Source organism: Cricetulus griseus, chromosome 3, assembly GCF_003668045.3.
Source record: "Cricetulus griseus strain 17A/GY chromosome 3, alternate assembly CriGri-PICRH-1.0, whole genome shotgun sequence".
Taxonomy (NCBI): Eukaryota; Metazoa; Chordata; class Mammalia; order Rodentia; family Cricetidae; genus Cricetulus; species Cricetulus griseus.
In genome coordinates, this window is record NC_048596.1 from 94,897,450 (window position 1) to 94,908,145 (window position 10,696).

General features: G+C 41.6%; 1 pseudogene; it reads left to right on the forward strand.

Annotated features, from left to right (window-relative positions):
* The first annotated feature begins 799 nt into the window (after window positions 1–799).
* LOC113834864 lies at window positions 800–8,497 on the forward strand (annotated as a pseudogene).
* The last annotated feature ends 2,199 nt before the right edge of the window (window positions 8,498–10,696 follow it).

Genomic DNA, 10,696 nt, shown 5'->3' on the forward strand with positions numbered 1-10,696 from the left:
CACCTGTATCCTGCCCCTAAGCAGGCATGGCTACAACATCCCCTACAATTTCCCTTTTAGTCTAAAAGAGGATTAAAACTTTACAATGTAAACTATCCAAAATTAACAATCATAAAGGTGAAATATAAGAAGATAGAACTATCTGCTTATGTCACATCCTAACTATCTATTTTAACTAAACTCTAACGTCATCTGAAAGAAGTGTCCAAGCCTGAACACATCCTTCCAATCCTAACCATAAAAAATAGGAAGCTATCCCTAACTAGGGATATACATTATCCTAAGTGAAAACAAAGGGGGCATAGCATCCTCCAATTTACTTTCTGCTGAAATGGGATGGCCATAGCCTCGTGGGCTCCTGTAGGAGGAAAATGTTAGTATAGTTAAATTCTTGAATGGATTGTATCAAGTCCTTGTTAGATGGGATTTGCTTGATTCAAAAATCTCACATGAAATCCTCAACTTGATTAAAGACAGTACCTGAAGCTCTGGCCAGAGTGTCAGTTGAAAAGGAGCTAGTTGGATCCAGTGAAGGGGCATACAGGATTTCTCTCAGGCAGGTCTTCGTTGGCTGTGTGGGACTCAAACATAAGTGTTAGAATAGTAATATTTGCTTGTATAAGTATGTATACTAGAAAAGGCAACCATGGGAGCATAACAATTATGAGAGGGTGTACAAATATACTATCATGATTTTACCTGATGATTTCTACTCCACATACACAACTATCTTTGACCAGCAAGTGGTGAAGGCGTTCAGTTAGTCAATGTGGATTTTGGCAATGTTGGGTCAGGCAAGATGGCACCACTGGAGGCATTGGAGCTGAGGTCAAACAGGTGGCTGTGCTTTAGCTGGAATTGTACGCCCTTGGGGCCTCAAATACTGAAAGAGATGCTGCCTTATGGCTTCTTCGGCCAGGGGAAGGTGAGGACCCTGCTGAAAGGCGTGACATACTCCCCAGGCCTACTTGGTTCAAGGGTAGGAGGCCTCCAGGCCCGGGTAGGCTGCAGTCTGGGCTGGTCCCATGCACATGGCGGTAAAACCGTGGGAGGTCTGGAGAACTCTCCCAGCTGGGCAGACTGTTCTGAGAAGCTTAGTGGAAGCTGGAGCTCACTTGTGTGGTGCAGTGGGTAGGCTGCAAGCTGGGAACACCTGTGGAGAGAGGGCATTTCCCGGCCTAGACTGCTGCCCTGTAGGGCCCACAGACTCTCCCAAATGGGACTCAGGTTTACAAGATCCTGCTTCTGACACCAGATAATTGGGAAATTACCAATACAGTGTCAGTCAAAAATACAAGGGAATTTAATAGAGAAAAGCCTTACTTACAGAGTGACCTAGCCAACTGACAGGCCAGCAGTAAATACAGCAAGGCAAAGATGAAAGGGATAGCAGGCCAGCCATGTGGGCATCCCTCACTCTTAAACCTTCTATACATCACCCTGAACATGCCCTCACAGACGTGGTCAGGCACACGTGTAGCCAGCCCCTAAGTAGGCATGGCTACAGGATCCCCTAGAGGGATTCCTTTTGCTACCCAAGTTCCTGTTTCATTACACTGAAAGCATCTGGCCTCTTGGTGTCTTTTTAGACCTTCGGGATTTGCTTCTTCTTCCCAGTCCTTGAGTCATCACTTTTAGAAAAGTTAATCTCTTGGTATCTTTTTAAACCTTTTGAGATTGCCTCTCCTACCCAATTTCTATATCTTGGACTCCATAGTCTAGATTAGCTGTATGCAAGACCCATTCTTCAAGTGGTGCTGATCTTATCATTAAAGGCAAATGTATTTTTTCTCAGTAGATTTGCATTTTCATAAACTAGAGAGTATTTGAGTATTTTTCTAGGTTCTGGAACTGCTACCTGTTAACTCTACTGCCCTGTATAGTCTTTGTAAAAAGTCAGTGAATTGTTCTGTCTGTCCCTGTGCTATCTTAGTATAAGTTTCTGCTCTTTCTCCTGGTTCACAAACTTTGTCTGAGAAATTTAAAGATGCTGACCTGCATAAAGACAGTATGTGTTCATGATATTCAGCCTGAACCTGTGGCTCAGCATAAAGACCCTCACCAAGAATCTTATCTTTGGGAGCTTCAGAATCTTTCTTTACGCACTGAAGCTCGAGGGCTTTTGCTTCCTCCCTTCATAGAGCCCTTCACTGTATTTGAGATGAATTTTCAAGCACAGCAGATATTACATGTTCCCAATCTATGGGCATTACCCTATTAAAAGTTGTGCACAAATTTAATAATTCTTTGGCATAAAGGCTATGGAGACCATATGAGACAACTGACTCCTTGATTCCTTTCCGGTCTTTCAGGTGCATTGGTTCCCATTGATATGTGTCATGACAATTTGGGTATTTTTTGGATGGTGGTTTTTCTGTTGTAGTCTCTTTGAAGACCAGTGGTGTGCCCATAACAACCTTAGGAAGGTTTTCTTGATGTTTGATTGGAATAGGTGCATCAGGTTGAGAGGAATCCAAACCTGAGTCATCCAAGGCTTGGAGACAGGCAACCACTGTCTCATGCAGTGATTGAATTTCATGAATCATATAGTAATCTAATAATTTCATAGAATCATTAAGTTTCCTTGTTTTTTCATTACAGGTGCTTCGAAAACGTTAATATTCTCATCCTTAGATAGAATATGAATGGCATGTAAATTGCCTTCTAAATGTCCTATCCTAGACACCAGCTTTTAGCCTGCACCATAGATTCATCAGACATGGTGCTAATTGTCTATGCTAGTTCACAAATCCTGTCCAGGTTCTTAGCTATCTTTCCATTTAAGGCATCAGACACGGGAAAAAAATTGTTTACTATTTGGCCATAAGTTTGTTCTACCAGTGTTAGTAATGTAGCATGGCCAGAGTTAGTATCCTCAACTTCATAACATAAACATTTCATGTCTTGCATTTCAGAGATCAAATTTTCCTGGCTAGCTTTTATATCTATCATCCAATTTTCTAAGCTGACATTTCCCTGTGTCTCAGTCCTCTGGTTAGAAATATCACATGAACTGTGAAGCTGATGGCTAACATAGTATATATGCATGTTACCAGCAAGTAATAAGCTGCCTCTAACATTGAGTTCACATAGGAAGCAAGAATATTCCCAATTGTCTGCTTTGCCAGATGTTCTGCCATAATGTGAGTTTACCTGTGTCAGTTTCCATTCTAGTTACAGTAACTGTGTTTGACCACCAGGTGGCCCAGGTGGCCAGTTGTGATGGTGCAGTTTTCAGCTGCAGATGGCTTCCTTGGTCTCAAGACTATCTGAAAAATATCTGAATGACTTTCAGAGAGAGTTAGAAAAGTGCATGTTCTGGGAGACAGATCCAGGATGGATGAAACCCCCATGCGATGACAAGTGGCAACAGCTTCCTTGCAGTGTAAGCTATGGTGACAGAAAGATTCAGTGGCAATTAGTGCTCATGGGCGTTTCTTGCCAGCAGGTTTGAAGGGAGAGGGGAAAGGATACCCCGGCTCCAAGGTGGCAGAGGAATGAACCCCACTAGTAAAGACCCACCCATGGGTTCCAATTCAGTCCCTCTCATGACACCAAATAATGAGTTTTACAAAGGGGAGTCAGAAACAGATTTTTAAAACGTAGTTTATTAAGGAATAGTACTCTTGCAAGGGAGCCAGTGACCAGGTTTGCAGCAGAGCAGGAGGGACCCACAGATGCTTCCTAGTCAACTCAGTCAGGCATGAGAGAAAAGGGCCTGCATGTGTGTCTCCCTTCTACTTAAACCCTTGTTACATCACTCAGACCACAACCAAGCAGTGTGGCCATGGTAACAGTGACCAGGCCCAAGCAATGTGTTCAGTGGTACCTCTTAATCAAGGTTTCTCCATAGACAAGAGGCATAGCTAAATGTAATATACATCAAGCCTGTTGCCAACATCAATTTCAATGGAGAGAAACTCAAAGATATTCCACTAAAATGAGGAAGAAGACAAGGTTGTCCACTCTCTCCATACCTACTCAATATAGTACTTGAAGTTCTAGCTGGAACATAAAACATCTAAAAGAAATGGGGTGGATAAACTTGGAAAGGAAGAACTCAGATGACATGATAGTATACATAATCTCCCCCAAAAGTCTACCAGGGAATTCCTACAGCTGATAAACACCTTTATTCAGGTGGCTGCATATAAGATTAACTAAAAAAATTACTAGCCTTCCTATATACAAACAATAAATGGGCTGAAAAGGAAATCATAGAATAAACAACTTTATAAAAGACTCAAAACATATAAAATGTTAGGTGTAACTATAACCAAGCTAGTGAAAAGCATGTAAGGCAAAACATTAGGTCTTTGAAAAAAGAAATTGATGAAGATATCAGAAGATGGAAACATCACCCATGCTCTTGGATCTGTAGAAGTAACATACTAAAAATGGCCATCTTGTCAAAAGTAATCTACAGATTCAATGCAATCCCCATTAAAATAACAACACAGGACTTCACAGATCTTGAAAAACAATATTCAACTTCATATGAAAAAAAACAGAATATCCAGGATAGCCAAAGCAAACCTGGATAATAAAGGAACTTCCAGATGTATCAATATCCCTGATTTCAAGCTCTACTAGAGTGCCATAGTAAGAAAAAGTTGATCCATAATGTTCACCCTGTACCAAATTTGAGTCCAAGTGCATCAAAGACCTCAACATAAATCCAGATACAATGAAGCTGATAGAAGAGAAAGTGAGACATAATCATGAACTCATTGACACAGAAGATAACTTCCTGAACAGAAAACCATTAGCACAGGCACTGAGATCCACAAGAAATAAATGAGAACTATTGAAATTGAAGTCTCTGTCAGGTAAAGGATACCACCAATAGGGCAAAATGACAGCCTGCAAAATGGGAAAAGTTCTTCACAAACCTAACATCTGACAGAGGCAATGAAGCAGACATCAACAAAACAAGTAATCAAATTTTAAAAATAGTGCAGATATAAACAGAAAATTCCCAACAAGGAATTTCAATTGGTTAAGAAATTCTTACGGAGATGTTCAATACCCTTACCTGGAGCAATAAGTCTTTCCGCCCAGCCATGCGAGGCCTGCTGCCATATGGGTACTTTCTGTCAGCCAGCCCAAGTTCTGCCACCCACCACATTATGGTCCCAAGACATTTATGATGATCATATATAAATATGCCTAGGTATATATAATGCTATCTATCAAATTATACTTTGAGTTTGTCCTTCTTGTCATCACCCAAATAATTTTAAGCTCTTGTATTCAGAAGAATGCAGTCCTTCTACATGTTAACCAGTGTTTAAGGACCACTTGCTTCTCATTGTTCTTTTCTACTTTGAGAAACAGGATCTGTAGAAAATCTTCTTAATGAAAACCATTAGATTCTAGTATCTTTCTGGGGCAAAAAGCAGTTTTGAAAGCATCCAATTGAACTCATTTACTTATTGCTTAGCTTACAATAAGTTGAAGGATCAATTTTCCTTAGATCTGTATTAAGGTGTATCTTAGGCAATGATTGAATCTGCAAACACCATTTTCCTCATTTGGATTGCTTCTATTTCTTTTCCATTCTGGTGTAACTAGATAGTTCTCCATTGTTTCATCTTAAATATTATTGATATGGAAATTCAGAACATTTCAAAAGCATTTTCACTAACCGTAAGATGGTTTTAATAATAAATTATGGACAATTTTAACACAACACAGAATGCCTTAATAAACTACCTGGTACTATCCCAATGATATTAATAGTTAGTGGGACTATTTTTCTATAAGAGAAATGTAAACAAAACTATGTATAACCATCCTTTACTACTTCCTACATCCTTCCATCTCATTCAGGGCAAAATACAGCATTTTTTTATTTATTTGGAAAATACCATGCAATTAACTGTTTTTAAATTTCTGAATGTACCCACAAAAAACATGCTTCTCTGGGCAACTTCCTTTGTCATTAAATAACTCATCATTTCCTTCCGAGGACTATGACACAAGCCCTCAACAGTTTCAGGTATCTTCTCAGAGTTAACACAAATCCTTCTCACCTTAAAACTCAATATTGTAACTCTGAGATTTCCTATACCCTCCACAATCTTGCCTTCACACTGCCTGGCCTAGCTCTTCCATCTCTGTATCAGTTGGTGTTTTGTATTGTTACTCCCTGGAAAGGAAATTTCTATCTATTTTATTCACTGCTGGGTGTAGCATATGGAAAAATGTATGAAGAAATGATGAGTTAATAAATTCCCAAACTTGTTTGGGATCTTACTCCTTGAAAATAAATATCCTAACAAATTGTTGCTAAACAAACACTGAAAAACAAGAATTCATCTCAATTAAGTCTAACCTATTTTCATGATGTCTTCAATCACCTTAAAGACTTTTTAAAAATGATGTCACAAAAGTGGAAGTAGGCACCCGCGGCAGGGACGAAAGGCAGAAGCAGTGCATGAGCCTGAAGCAGAGCCAGAGCAGCTGCTTTCATACCTCCCCATGGCCTCAGGCTCAGCTGCTAGAGGGGGAAGAGTTAGCGCCACTCTTTGGACTCAGGGACTCAACAGAGACTGCTCCTAATGGTACTTGCTGCCTCACAGAGCCCTCTGATTCTAAGTATACACAGCCCCCCAAACCAGCCCACTTGTGGGATCCAAGCCATGCATCTCCCAGGGGTCCACGACCACCTAGGGAAGGAGGCTATCTTCATGAGAGTGAGACATCCTCAGAAGAGTCAGGAGCAGACCAGGAACTCTCAAGAGAGAATGAGACTGGGTACCAGGAGGATGGGAGCCCTTCTTTCTTTCAAATTCTGTCTGCTTGTAACTGCCAGAGAAGCCCTGGAATTCCCTAAGGGACTTACTCTCAGGAAGGTGATGGCTCTTCTAGCAACTTTTGCCACCATTGAACCTCCCCAGCCGTGGGGAAGATGAAGAGTTAGAAGAAGAATATGATGACGAGGAACCTCTTAAATTTCCCAATGATTTTTCATGTGTGTCCAGTGGAAAGCAACACCCATCCCGGAGGCAGAGGCACTGTTTTTTGACCAAGGAGGATACACGGGATAGTGGACACAGAGATCCCAGGTCCCCAGGTCGTCATCGGCTGGTCCGAAAACAAAATCAGGGAGATAAGCACAGAGACATGGGACTGTGGCCGTGGAAGAGCTATGTCAGCTTGGACAGGCAGGCTTCTGGTGGGTGATTGTACTTCTGGTATTGGTGGGAGAGTATGTAGAAACATGTGGCCATCATATATGCATGCAGGCAGCTGAAAGGCAGTGACCTGAACCTCTTTTGAGTTTGGGTGGGAGCCTGGCCAGGGAGATTGGGGGGCTGAGCCCGAGTGATGTCCAGTTCCTAAGCCAGAGCTTTTCCTGTGCAGCAGGGCTATTCACCTGTCGTCTTAGTTTAGTGGGTGCTTTCCTGCTGCTGGCTCTTGTCCTCCTTTTGGGTTGTCTACAGCTCGGCAGCCGGATTTGGTGGGACTGGGTGACAGGTTAGCCTGGAGGGAAAGGACCACCAGGCTAATTGGCTGGATTCTCCAGCTGTACATCGTTGCTGGACTCTGCTTCGAGCTAGCAGCCCATGGCAGCAACTGGTAAGAGTAGTTCAGCGGAACTGGCTGGAGTTTCCTTGGGTCAAGCCAAGGTCTAATATGAAAGGTAAGGCACCTGCAGCTAGTGAGCGCCACTGCCACCCAGAAGAGGAAGTGGCCCGACTTTTGATCATGGCCAGGGTCCCTGAAGATGAAATGAACCCTTTTCGTGTGCTGGGGGTTGAAGCCACAACATCAGATAAGGAGCTAAAGAAGGCCTATAGGCAGCTAGCACAGATGGTTCATCCTGATAAAACTCATCCCAAGGCTGAGGAAGCCTTCAAAGTTTTGTGGGCAGCTTGGGACATTGTCAGCAACCCAGAGAGTCGGCAGGATATGAGATGAAACAAATGGCAGTGAATGAGCTGAGCCGGTCAGTGGATGAGTTTCCTTCGAAGCTACAAGATGACCTCAAGGAGGCAATGAATACTAGGATGTGCAGCCAATGCCAAGGAGGTTTGAAATGGACGGGGAACCTAAGAGTGCTAGATGCTGTGCTGAGTGTAACAGGCTGCATCCTGCTGAGGAGGGAGACTTTTGGGCATAGTCAAGCATGTTGTGCCTTAAGGTCACCTATTTTGCACTGATGGATGGAAAGGTCTATGATATCACAGAGTGGGAGGGATGTCAGAATGTGGGAATCTCTCCAGATACCCAGAGTTCACATCTCATTTGGTTCTCAGGTACCGGGCAGTAGTGGTCTGCCGAGGGCCATGCCAGAGACCCCTCCTGCTGACCTACAGGATTTCTTGAGCTGGATTTTTCAAGTAGCCCACGGCCAGATGTCCAATGGGAACTTCTTTGCAGCACCTCACCCTGGACCTGGGGCCACTGCGACCTCCAAGCCCAACAGTACAGTACCCAAGAAGCCAAACCTAAATGGCAGAAGAAAGTGAGGCGGCCCCTCCAATGCTGACACCATTGTCTGCCTTCCTCTAATCAATGTCAGGGGTCAAAAGGGCTGTGTACAGCACAGGATGTAATTTGATTCATTTTTAAATAATTTAAAAAGGGAAACATTTAAATTGGTCACTCAGTACTTAGAGGAAGTCTATGACCTATACTCCCTCTTCCCCAACACCTAGGAACTGTATCTTGTCTTCTGACAATACCAAAGAAATAGGAGTTGGCTAGCGCAAAGATTGTAGGGTCAGGGCCTACTCCAGTCAGTGTGATCCTGAGGTGTGGGTACCGGGCATTTTCTGGGTTCTGTATGACTTTATCCTATTGTTTGCTTTCAGAGCAAATGAAACTCACCCTTTTTTAATGAGTGCATCTTATTTCTTAACCCATTTCAGGGGTTCCTCCCCCCCTTTACCCTGATGTACTAGTTAAATGAAAGGGCAGGTAGCGCCAATTTTGGAGATACAGAATTCAGAGTGGGAACTGAATTTTTTCTCTGACTTTCACTTTATGGGAAACAACCTGACTTCAGGCTTGTTGTTGCAAGGATGGCCAAAATTAATTAAATTTTAAAAAGCAGACTTATGCTCTGTGACCTTGGGTGACAGGGAAGCATAGAGGTGTTCCCAGAGGCCCCCTTGTGAGCCAAGGGTTTGTAGATTTTTAAGTTTGATCATATTTGTATGTATATATCTATTTAATGCCAGAGAATTATCTTTCTATAAATATATGACTGGCACCTTACAAAAATAATGTCACAGCTATTGATAATTGAAAAAATATATAGTAGATCTATATAATTAACTTTGTATTATTCACAAAATTAAGAATATATGTGTGTATAGAAATATACATATTTCTATGTATATAATACATATTGGCAGAAATAGTAAATCTGGGTTCATATAATATTATTCATCCAGGCAGATAAAATATCCTAGGGAGACTGTGAAGCCAATGAAATCACACATTTTCCATTGAAGGGAAAGCAGCCAGTGTTAGAAAAGTGCCTGACAGTAATTGGGATACATGATCACAGGAATTCCTTATTCTCCCTTCACAAATGCATTTTGGTTGATAAAACGTCTTACCTCTTTCTAAGGAGCAGTCCACCACCTGGGAAAAAGACAGACATGCGTCTTTAATTATATAGAAATGAACTTGTCAGTGCTATAATCTTTAGTCCTTGTGACATCACTATGTTGGAATCCCCATCTCTCAGAACCAAACTGCACCTCATTTTTAGCCATTCCTCTCTATCTTGAAAGCAACATAGAAATCTGTCTACTTCAGCAATTCTACAAAGTGAGATATTTCTTTATATTCCCTGATCAACCACCCCTGACTGAAGTCCGGATCTAAAAGCAGTATTTTTGTGTATCTTATCCATTTACTTTTTTCTGGACAATAAAAACTCACTGTAGAACAAGGCAAGGCTGTCCACTCTCTCCATACCTCTTCAATGTTGCCCTTGAAGTTCTAACTTCAGCAATAAGACAACAAAAGGAGATTAAGGGAATACAAATCAGAAAGGAAGAAGTCAAACTCTCACTATTTGCAGATGATATGATAGTCTACATAAGTGGCCCGAAAAACTCAACAAGGGAACTCCTACAGCTGATAAACACCTTCAGCAAAGTGTCAGGATACAAGATTAACTGAAAAAAATCTGTATCCCTACTATATACAGACGACACATTGGTGGAGAAAGAAATTAGAGAAGCATCACCCTTTACAATTGCCACAAACAATATAAAATACCTTGGAGTAACACTAACCAAAAAAATGAAAGACCTGTACCGTAAGAATTTTGAGTCTCTAAAGAAAGAAATTAAAGAAGATACCAGAAATTGGAAAGAACTCCCATGTTCGTGGAGAGGCAGGATCAACATAGTGAAAATGGCAATCTTACCAAAAGCAATCTACAGATTCAATGCAATCCCTATCAAAATCCCAACACAATTCTTCACTGACCTTGAAAAAACAATTCTCAACTTCATATGGAGAAACAAAAGACCCAGCATAGCCAAAACAACCCTGTACAATAGAGGAACTCTGGAGGCATCACCATCCCTAACTTTAAACTCTATTACAGAGCTATAGTCCTGAAAACAGCTTGGTATTGGCACAAAAATAGACAGGTAGACCAATGGAATAGAATTGAAAACCCTGATATTAACCCACATACCTATGAATACCTGATTTTTGACAA